This window comes from Mastomys coucha, unplaced genomic scaffold (assembly GCF_008632895.1).
Source record: "Mastomys coucha isolate ucsf_1 unplaced genomic scaffold, UCSF_Mcou_1 pScaffold15, whole genome shotgun sequence".
Lineage (NCBI taxonomy): Eukaryota > Metazoa > Chordata > Mammalia > Rodentia > Muridae > Mastomys > Mastomys coucha.
The window spans coordinates 43095236-43106808 of NW_022196897.1; positions in this window are offsets into that span (position 1 = coordinate 43095236).

Genomic DNA, 11573 nt, shown 5'->3' on the forward strand with positions numbered 1-11573 from the left:
GAGCACAGTACCCAATGAAGGAACTAGAGAAAGGACCTAGGAGGTGAAGGGGTTTACAGCCCCTTAGGAAGAACAACAATATCGACTAACTAGTACCCTCAGAGCTCCCAGGGACTAAACCACCAACCAAAGAGTACACATGGTGGGACTCATGGCTCTAGCTGCATATGTAGCAGAGGATGGCCTAGTTGGTCATCAATGGGAGGAGAGGCACTTGGTCCTATGAAGGGTCTATGCCCCAGGGTAGGGGAATGCCAGGACCAGGAAGCAGGAAAGGGTAGGTTGGTGAGCAGGGGGAGGGGGAAGGGAACAGGGTTTTTTTTTTGAGGGGAAACCAAGAAAGGGGTTCAAAATGTAAATAAAGAAAATATCTAATAAAAAATAAAAATAAAAAATATATATACTAAACATTTAATAGATATATAATTTAGTATTTTTAAAAGAATATGACATTTAATGATCATCTTTCAGAATACTGTAAGTCTTTCATATTACAATCTAAATATGAATTATCTTTCCACATGCCATCAAACTATGCTTCTATGTTTTTAATAAAGTAGTACTTAAATTTAAAAAAAAAGAAGGAAAGAAAGCCATCAAAATTAAGGAACACTACTTGCTTTGCTGGGAACTTGTTTTATCCTAAAGTAACCATATGGGAAACTTATATTCTGTTATATAGGTCTCTTTATGAAGTAGGTTTTTGAGTTACAGAGTTTTATTTTAATGCTAGAAAAATATTCCAATTCCAATCTGACTTGTGAGGCTCCAACTTAACAAAGATTGATAGGCTAAAAGTTGATTTAGTTAATTATAAGATTAAATATGTATTTAGTTTCCTGCTTTATATTTGCAAGGTACAGAAGAGATAAGTAAAACAAACAAAGATTATTTAACTTAGATATGATAATTAGATGCTGGTCTTCAAACCACATATCTTCTGAATATGGTATTTAATATGTTTAAACTTACTATAGCATACAGAGACACCCAAATCCTAACAATACTCCCCCAACGTCTCCAAGAAGAAAATGGCACAACAATGAAGGACACCACTGGGATTGTGGTATGCTAACCACTGGATATAACTGCTTCAATGCCTCACCGGCTGCCAAGGCCTAGTTTGAGCTGTGAACAAACAAAGGACACCCAGAGAATTGATACACAAAGTGAGAACATCTCTAATAAGTTTCTCCTGTTTAGGAAGGTATCTCAGATTTGCCAGACCTGGCAACTGAAGATTAATCCTACGTTGAGACCTGTGTTCCCAAAGAAGCCATCAACATCACAGGAAGCTAATGGGGTGATTGTCTAAGTCATGGGTAAATCTGTCATTTTTAAGTGATATATAGTCAGTTTATTACAATGTATCCTTCTTTAAGTTCTCTGATCACTATGAGGGCTACTAGTACCTTAACAGCTGGGCAACAGGCAATGAGCTCCTTACATCAAGGTAATCCATTACTGTGTTAGTTTATTGGTTATTTTATTAGCTAAAACTGCTAGGTCTCTTGATATAAAAGGAAGACAGCTTTGCTTTGCTCACAGGTTCCAAATTAAAATACATTCAGGTTTCAGATGTAGCTTTTTACTATTACTTTATTTAAACTTGCTTTGCAATCACTGTTCTCAGTAATAACTATTCATGTCTCTGGTAAATGATTAGATGGAAATAAAAAGATTTAAAGTCTATGTAAGTTCTGAGTATTTAAAGATATATAAAGGTCTGAGGATATAAAAGCTTAGATAAGTTCTGAGAGTCTGAAAATTACTTAAGGTGTGTAAATGCAAGCTGTTGAGGTATAAAAAGGTATCTAAGAATGGAATTTAAGATACCTGAAAAACACACATCCTTTCATTATTTAGCTATTGTTGTTACATATGAACATAAATAAATCTATAAATGCAACCTACTGAGTCTGTGCAGTATTGTTTCCTTGTGTGTCATTAGGGCTTACCATATGTTATTAGATAAATAATTAGAGAGCTCAACCTTCAGTAGACTATTCCTTTATCCCTCAGCAATTGCCAGTTCCTTATTTGTGTTACTTCATTTATGGGTGAGGGTACCATTTGATTTGTCTGTTCTATACGATAAATAGATGAGCTCTAAAATGCTGTTGCAATTGCTTGGATCTTATTTAGTTAACCATGTTGTGATTTCCAGAGAATAACTTCTCTCTCATAGCTGGAAGGCACAATCTCTTTCTGGCATCTCTTCAGAAATATTCCCTGACTCTTAGATTCAGGAGTTGTGTTGTAGCTGTATCAATTGGTGTGGGGTAACCCATAGTAAGTTCTGTTCATTTACATACACTATTTTCTGTAATCCTATTGCAAGCCAAAGCTTCTTTGGTGAAGGGTGATATCTACACCAACACATATATTGCAATTAGAAAGTTAGAATAATTTAGGGAAATGAAAGTAGTCATAGGACCTTTTCAACCATAGGCAGTTTTCTGCTTTCACAATAAATAAAGATGATTATCTTTCTGTTCAACAAATCTTAAATCCAATTGGACAACTGGGGGTAAATAAGATAAGATAAATGTGTCACTATTTCAACACAGTGTGTTTCCATCCCATCTTGTTCCATTTGTATGATTTACAGCTGGGCAGGACTACCTAATGTTCTTCTCCCTTGAAACTTGCACAATATCTTTGGATACTCTGAGAACTAGTATCAAAAGTCCCTCACTAAGGGACAAAGCTTGTGGATCAGTTCTAGTTCTACTTTTAGCTATCAAAGAAATGTAAATTTAATCTACGTTCAGATTCTTTCTCCTGCTAATCAGAATGTACACCAAACCACCACCATTACTCCCTAAAAATAACAGCAAACTTTGTAAAGAATAAGAAGAATGAGAAAAAATATGCATTGTTTATTAGGAATATAAACTATTGCAGCTACTATGGAAATCAGTATGGAGCTTTTTCAAAAATTAAATAGGACTACTATAGGCAATAGTATATACTTACAATGCAGTATTTGCCACACTCTACCTCAAAGATCTATGTGTATCTATGTTTATCTATGCTCTCTTCAAAATAGGAAGAGGTTAGAATCAGCCTAAAAGGCTATCAAAAGAAGAATAAATAACGAAAATAGAGTATGTATACAAAATGAAATTTTACTGAGACATAAAGAAAAATATATTATTAGCTTTAAAAGTAACATGATGGATTTGAATAAGTCTTTTATAAGTAAGATTGTTCAATGTGAAATAAAAATAGTGCATATTATTCTTATATGGGATTCTAAGATAATTTTTATGAATGTTAATATATGTGCCTATGAGTGTCTTTCTAGATCTTGTAACTTGGAAAAGGACCATGAGAAAGATAAAAGAGTACTTCAGGAAAAAGAAAAGGGTATAAAAACATGTGACATAAAAAACAGAAATGGAACCCCTGATAGTCAAAGTGATGCACAGGGCCAGAAGAATTGAATTAAGGAAGAAGAAAAACCAACACAAATTGTGTATGAAAGTTCCTTAATTAAAGCTAAGAACTCAAATTGATTAAACTATCATCATATCTGTGATTGCTTAATCTTATAATTTCGTACATCTGCCAATTTATCCAGGCATGTGTGTCATGTTTTTAAAAGAAGCATAAGTTGTTTGGAAGCTGTAGAAAATAACTCTGGAGAAAATTTTAGGCATGCTAAAAAAATATTCATCATTTCCTCTGAATTAGAAAAAGTATACTTTAACCAAACAGGAAAAAAAAAGAATCAAAGCTAATGTAGTCAATAATTATACTAATTAAAGCCTCATTCAAATTGTAAGCACAATTATTAGCTGATATGAAAATCATCTAGAGAAGAGGTTCTCAACCTGTAGGGCACAACCCTATCAGTAGTCAAATGACCTTATCACAGGACTAGAACATCAGGTATCCTGCAGATTGTTTATTTTACATTACAATTCATTAGAGTAGAAAATTAGATTTATGAAGTAGCAATAAAACAATTTTATGGTATGGGGTTCACCATACTATGAGAGGAATTGTAGTAAATGGTTCTAGCATTGGAAAAGTTGAGATGTATTGGCCTATAGGCATTGATAGCTCCAAAACTATCTCCCATAATCATGCAGTGGCACTCTTGAAACTCTTGGAGTATACCAGAGAATTTACCTGTGAAGTAGTGAAATGGTGCTTTTATGGCTAATGCTTGAGATCCAAGTGTGGGACACCAAGTTATATTTTGAGTGGTACTGTCCTTAATCATAAATATTGAACTCTTATCTAATAACCACACAGTTCAGTAGCCCTAAATTGTTTATAATAACATTATGTTCATATAGCTCAGTGCTGTCCCAGGGTATACTGATACCAGTTTTACTTTTTTATTTTTAAATTATTTATTTAAATACTTAAACTTTATTAAGTTAAATGTTATTGTCACTTAAATTTTATTATATTTCAAAAATATTTAAATTTTATTATAATATTATAAGACTTTTAGCCTCACTGGGGTAGAACTATGTATCCTAAACTAGAAATCTTGCTTCTATGCCATATTTCACTCCATGAATTTACCAAATGTTATGAAAAATTAACAAGAATCAATTTATCCTTTGAATATTAGTATAAAATACTTGAAGCCTTGAATAAGTATGTTTGTAATAAAATGACTTGTGATCCCAGTATGTGCACACCCACATAGAAACATTCCTTACATATATGTAGATAGATAGATAGATAGATAGATAGATAGATAGATAGATAGATGGATAGATAGATGGATAGATAGATGGATAGATAGAGACAGAGATAAAGAGAGAGATAGAGATAGAGATATTCCTACCTATAAAGTATCATTCTAATTTAAACCTTATTCTGAAGCATAAAATTACACATAATATCATTTATCTCGGTATGACTCATACCTAAATTTCAAAGTATGTGATAATAGGTAATCAGAAAAGAAAATGCAGAGACATAATTATGATCTAACTGTACAAATTATGTCATGAATGAAATATCTTCAATAGACCTTCTGCAAAGGTCTATTTTCTTTCTACAAAGTAAGATGGACATTATTTTCTGATATGGAAATCATAACATAATAAATTCTAAACTAATGAATTTCACCATTTCCTCCCCTCTCCTTAAAATATACAGAATTTCCCCCACTTTCTAAAAAATAATGAGAACCAAATTTCCAGGGTTTTTTGTTTCTATGATTTCTAAAACTAGGAGTTTATTTCAGTCAAAACAGCTAAAGTCTACTTGTGAAATATTATAAAATACTATCAAATTCACCAAACTTTAAAAACTAAATTAGAGAAAAACAAACAGAGAAGGCTTATAAAAGCAATGCTCTGGTACAGAAGTTGTATTAAGAGAAAGACAAGAAAAGAAAGAAAAGAAAAGAAATGAAGAGAAAAAGAAAGAAAAAAGAAGAGAAACAAAAGAAGGAAGGAAGGAAAGAGAGAAAGAGGAGGGAGAAGGAAGGAAGGAGTGGGAAAGGACAGGAAGAAAAGAGACCATCCAGGTAAACCATTCAGAGCAACACCAGCAAATAGCTGTTGAATCACTTAGTAAAGAGAGCACAGTTTTATCATTTTCAAATATACAGTTCCGGATAAAATGAGTTTTGAGAAATCTTCCTTATTTATTCTTCATAATTCAACAATTCTTTGAGTTCTACTTCCAATCCTTAAAGGAGATAAAATTTGGTTCCAGCTGGAAAAAAAATTCCTTTAAAGCAAAGCTAAACTCATAATTCAAAATTCTAAATGATTTCCAAACTCCTTTCCTGAGCAGTGTTTTTTTTTTTTTAATCTTTTTCATTCTTCAAAAACAGAAATTGCATGTCATGAATTTCATGAATTTATATTTTGTTGTAGAAATCTCCTGATCCAGATCAATTCACAGTAATCTTGGAAACAAATTGATTCAGCACTTCATCTCTTTTATCATATACTTCTCAACAGCATTGATGTAAAGATAAAAGTAGAGTAATAGAAACCACCTGCTATCCAAACTTGACTGTGGTAAGCTGCCTGCTTTTCGGTGCCTTTTTTTTTTTTTTTTTCAAGACATGGTTTCTCTGTATAGCCCTGGCTATCCTGGAACTCACTCTGTAGACCAGGCTGGCCTCGAACTCAGAACTCCGCCTGCCTCTGCCTCCTAAGTGCTGGGATTAAAGGCATGTGCCACCACTGCCTGGCTTCCTGTGCCTGTGCCTTAAAAGATCTGTTTTGTCTTCCTCAATGTGAAACTCTATGCAGAACAGTAGATATCAGATAGAAAACAGAAAAAAGAAGGGATGTTAAAATAGAAGATATAAAGAAAATTATGAATGGAATTGAAAATTAAACTACCTCCTGATAATTTGGCTTGCCTAATATGAATGCCAAATCACAAACTAATTTTTCAACTATACAGAAATATTTTATAGATATGATTTTAGAAATTGTTGATTTAGGGACTATGCTTATTTAAGTTTGTCAAATAACTAAGAAAAACGTTAATGAAATATTGATGTCTATTGCTATAAATGGGAAATCCAAAGACTGTGACAAAAATTAGCTTGCAATGAAGAAATCCACATTTTTGGGATCACTATTGGCTACTTTTCTTCCTATTGGTGTGATCAGTACTTTTTTTTTAATGCAATAGGCTTCTCTAGAGCATATGATTTTCAGTACAGTATGTATTTGTTAAACAACAGATATGCTATATACCCAAACTTCTATCCTATAACAGAATTTTCATCTTACAATAACTCTAGTACACTAGCCACCTCTGTCTCATTCTGTTGGACCAGAATTACGTTTCCAATATGATAATTATGGAATGCAAAACATTACATGCCACTTTTTAGACAATATTTATGGGTTTTAATGTCTAAATAAAACCTATGAATGAGTGATTTTCTCTATTTCACATGGGTTTACAACTTAGTTAGGTCTGTGGTCTATACACTTCTGCTGTTATCTAAAAATTATCTCTTTCATTTCTTCAGGACATGTACAGAACTGTTTAAAGATGTGTTGATGTACACTATTCATTCATCTTACAGGTCTTTTCTGAAACAACTATTTCTATTTTCCATGCAACATAAAGTTTAATACTGTTTGTGTATTCTCTCCTGTTTGGCAGAGAAAAGTTTTAAGATTTCTGTTTGGTACTTGCTATCATGTATCATAATAATTCTTACACTGTATGCTAAGGAACATATTAATGCCCATGCTCTTATTAACATTATTTAACAGCTCTCCCAAATCTCACAGATTATAGGATTCCCCAGCTTTACAGATCTCAGATAAAGCAATATGGAGATGACTGGTGTTATAAAAAGATGTTCTGGAATATTTGTTGTGCTTTAAAGCTGTATATCAGAAGAATTTGGGAGCCAGTGTGGCAGCAGTTAAAAGGTGTTTGTTGTATGCATTCTTTTAGCCATACTTTTATTCTTTGGCTCTGTCAACTGCCGTCTGTCTGATTGTCAACTTGAGCCCTAATACAGCTAATTAGCCATTCCTGACAGCATTCTGAGCCTTGCCTAAATTGCACTTACATCTGACTCTAGCTATTGCTTTGAGGAATTCACACATTTCATTTTAAATCTTTTCCTGAGATGAAGTCTTTGCTTAGTCTTCAGGAAATAAGTCTTATACCATCATCATCTAGGAATGGAAGCTGCTGGCTGGTTACATATGAGAATTTGAGACTGTTGTATCACTTTCCCCAAGATGCCTCTATCACAAGTCTCGTGGTTGCTCTTTTTTTTCCTATCAAGGGTCTAACTAAACTCAGGTATAGAGTGCATTAGAGAGGTCAGGAAGAAGCAAGTCAATTTCATGTGGACAGATAACATTTATAGAACTGCAAACCTTAGAGTCTCTTTTAGATGGTACATGAAGCCATCAAAACCTGATTTCTTAGTAATTGTTTTATTCCTAAGGAGAGACAAGAGTTGATTCAATCATTGTTATAAGTATTACTATACTCTATTTTAAAGCTATTTCCTATGAATGGATATATTATATTCTGGAGGGAAGAATAAGCCTTATATTACTAGGAAAGTTAATGAAACAAGGCTCAGGATGTTCAAGAAACCTAAAGGTTAAGGAATCTCAAAAAGTTATCAGCATCATAAAGTCCTTTCCCAAGGTCATGAAAGCAGTAACAACTCCTGAAGAGAGGAGACTCTCCAGAAGATTGAGCATCCTACAAACTGTAGGGATCTCTGAACACGCCGCTTTTACAATTCATTCCCTATGCTAGGCTGAGTTTTTGGTGATACAACAGCATTTGTGTCACCAAGACTCCTGTATGTAACTCCTCATCTATGTTCCTGTACCTGATCCCAGTAAACCCAGTGGTTCACTAAACTAGATTTGGGTGTAGTTACTTTGTTTTAGCATTTGCTCCCTATCTAGTGTTCTCTCTCGTTCACATCTGTACTGGCTGGTTTTGTGTGTCAACTTGACACAGGCTGGAGTTATCACAGAGAAGGGAGTTTCAGTTGGGGAAGTGCCTCCATGAGATCTAGCTGTAGAGCATTTTCTCAATTAGTGATCAAGGGGGTAGGGCTCCTTGTGGGTGGTGCCATCCCTGGGCTGGCAGTCTTGGGTTCTATAAGAGAGCAGGCTGAGCAAGCCAGGAGAAGGCAAGCCAGTAAGGAACATCTCTCCATGGCCTCTGCATCAGCTCCTGCTTTCTGACCTGCTTGAGTTCCTGTCTTGACTTCCTTTGTGATAAACAGCCATGTGGAAGTAAGCCAAATAAACCCTTTCCTCCCCAACGTGCTTCATGGTCATGATGTCTGTGCAGTAATAGAAACCCTGACTAAGACAACATCTTAATATGAAATATCAGCCAGTACCATCTTATCTCTGAAATTTTTAATTGGTTTTCTGGGGGTCTGTAATATATTCTATTGCTCTGAAATACTAGTATTTTATAACCAAAGTGCTTCCCTGTAGTAGTAGTATAGGAATTTAACTACCAGGAGGATTCTTGTCATCTAAATGAAGATAGACTCAATTTTAAATTTTCTCCCTAAAGCATCAGCTCACTCACTCCCTCTTGTTTTGTCGATTTTTCTGTAACAGGCTCTGAGAATTTAGTATATGTGCTGCCGTAACAAGCACAGGCTCTGAGATTTAATAGGACCCCTCAGACCTTAGCACAACTGATTCTATGATTGAAGCACCATTCAGGCCATAAAACTCAGTGTGTAGACAACACCGGCAGTCAAAACAAAGCCAAAGACTTAATCCATAAAAATTCATTGTACTAACCTTGAATTTTTACTTCTCTAGATATGCTTCTGACTAATTGTCCTGATTAACTGAGATATGTCAGCCCAGGATGTGTGTGTGAGTGTGTGAGTGTGTGTGTGTGTGTGTGTGTGTGTGTGTGTGTGTGTGTGTGTGTGTTTCAAAGCTCACCCTGCAGAATGTTTGTGCCTAAACTGGGACTCTCAATACCCGGTATAGGCACTGGCCAGCTCATGAAGAGTTTTTCTTGGCTTAAACCCATGTCTGAGTAGTTTTCTATGGTGGGTAATATTCTATTAGAGAAGGAAGCTGCTGAGATTCATACATGTAAGTAATTTTAACAATACTTAAGTATCCCAGAAAATTTGTAAAACTCAGGGAAGCTCAGAGAGCTACAAAACATATGAGGACCCTTTCTGGATTGTAAAAGCAACAGTTTCTGAAGAAGAGACTGTGAGTAGAGCTAACTGTAATTTGGGCAGGGAGCTCAAAGAGTATTTGTGAATCATCCCTTATGTTGGGTCCATTTGTCAGTGATGCAGCTGCCTTTGAGCTATCCATAGTTCTGAACATAGCCCTTCACTGATGATCCTATAAATAACCCACATACACTAATGTCTAGATATATTGGAAACCTAGTCAAGATATCAGTTCTATCTAAAGGCCATCAAGGACACGTCAAACATGCACCTGAGCACATTAGGTTTGCTGGTAATTTAAGCATTGGAAAGTCAATATAATGAACAAAACATGACCCATTTCAAAAAGATACTATAAAGAACTAATGGTAAAATTGGAGATTGAATTGTTTAGCATTGGGATTAAATTAGGTTTGGAATATAAAACAGATCCAACAAGCACATCTAATGCTCTCAATAAAATACAAATAAACCTTCTAAATGTACTATGGGTAAATATCTTAATAAATATGTCTAGAAGGTAGAATATTAGAATGAGCTAAAACTGTAATTTTGCAGCATAGTATTAGTCATATACACTAGGGAAAAGAAAGCACTTGACAGTTTGTTCATGATAAAATATTAGGGTATAATCTGTGTCTAAATTTGATTTTTTTCTTTTTATTAATTCTTCAGGTACATGGTGTGTTTATCTGATCCTGGCGTTATTTGAAATCCTTTGTCTTTAGTGGAAAGTGAAGACTTATCATCAAATGTTTGGCCAGCTTACACTGATACCAAGAGCCAAATCACATTAAGATAGAAGGTCCTGAACATCAGAGGATGCACTTCACTTCCTTGAAATCACAAACATTGTGAGCTACAAAATACAAAATGTTAGATGTATGTCATGCCATTGAATTCTATATTTATATGTCATTTATAAATGTTTATAATTGGTAAATTTAAGTACTATACATGAAAAATTGGTATAGCATGGTATAGAAAATAGCATGGATATGTTTATACTCCTTAATAATTTTAATGTGAGGTATGATTATCTTATTTTTAAAAATAATCTAAGTAAATAAAATTGTTATATATACTTAATATATTTTAGTTGAGTAGTATACTACATATATTTGTATTATCCAGATTTGTTTCAAAGATAATTTAAAAAGCATTAATTCACTACCATCTACATATCCATTTATTAGCTAACCAGGAATATTATTAGAAAAATATTTTATTAGAACTTTTCAGAAGTAAGACCTTCTAGATAAGTATTTCTATGAACTGAAGAAAATAGGACACTTTAGAACTTTAATTTTATTTAAGTGTGCATTCACACATTGAGCATACTCCATCCATACTCTGAAATTTTTGCAACTAATGTTATTCCGTGTCTGATAGGCCTATTTGATGTCAGAAACTGCTTTGTGGCTGTTGTTGTTTATTTATTTTTTGTTTGGAAGACCTTTCTATTTAGTCAGAAATGGATATTAAAGTCATCCACTTTAATTATGTTAGAGTTCTTTGACTTAGAATATAACGGCATTTGATGTATGAAATCAAGTGCATTCGTGGCCATTGTACATACATTTAGCATTGTCAGCTCCTTCTGATGAATTAGCACTTCAACTACTAGGAAATGACTGCACTTACCCCCTCTGACAAGTACTGCTTTGAAGTCAGATATGTGAGCATTGTGTCTGCTTAATTACAATTCATTTGTTGGGAATTCAAGTTTCTTTCATTTCAATTAAGTTGGTATCTTTCTTGATGGTAAGGTGACTTCTTAAAGATGAAAGAGAGAGCAAGAAAGGGAGGGATGCAGGGAAAGAGACAGAGAGAGAGAAAGAGAGAGAGAGAAAGAGAGAAAGAGAGAGAACCAATAATTTTTAATTGATGTCAGTTTGTGGTTTTTGATTGG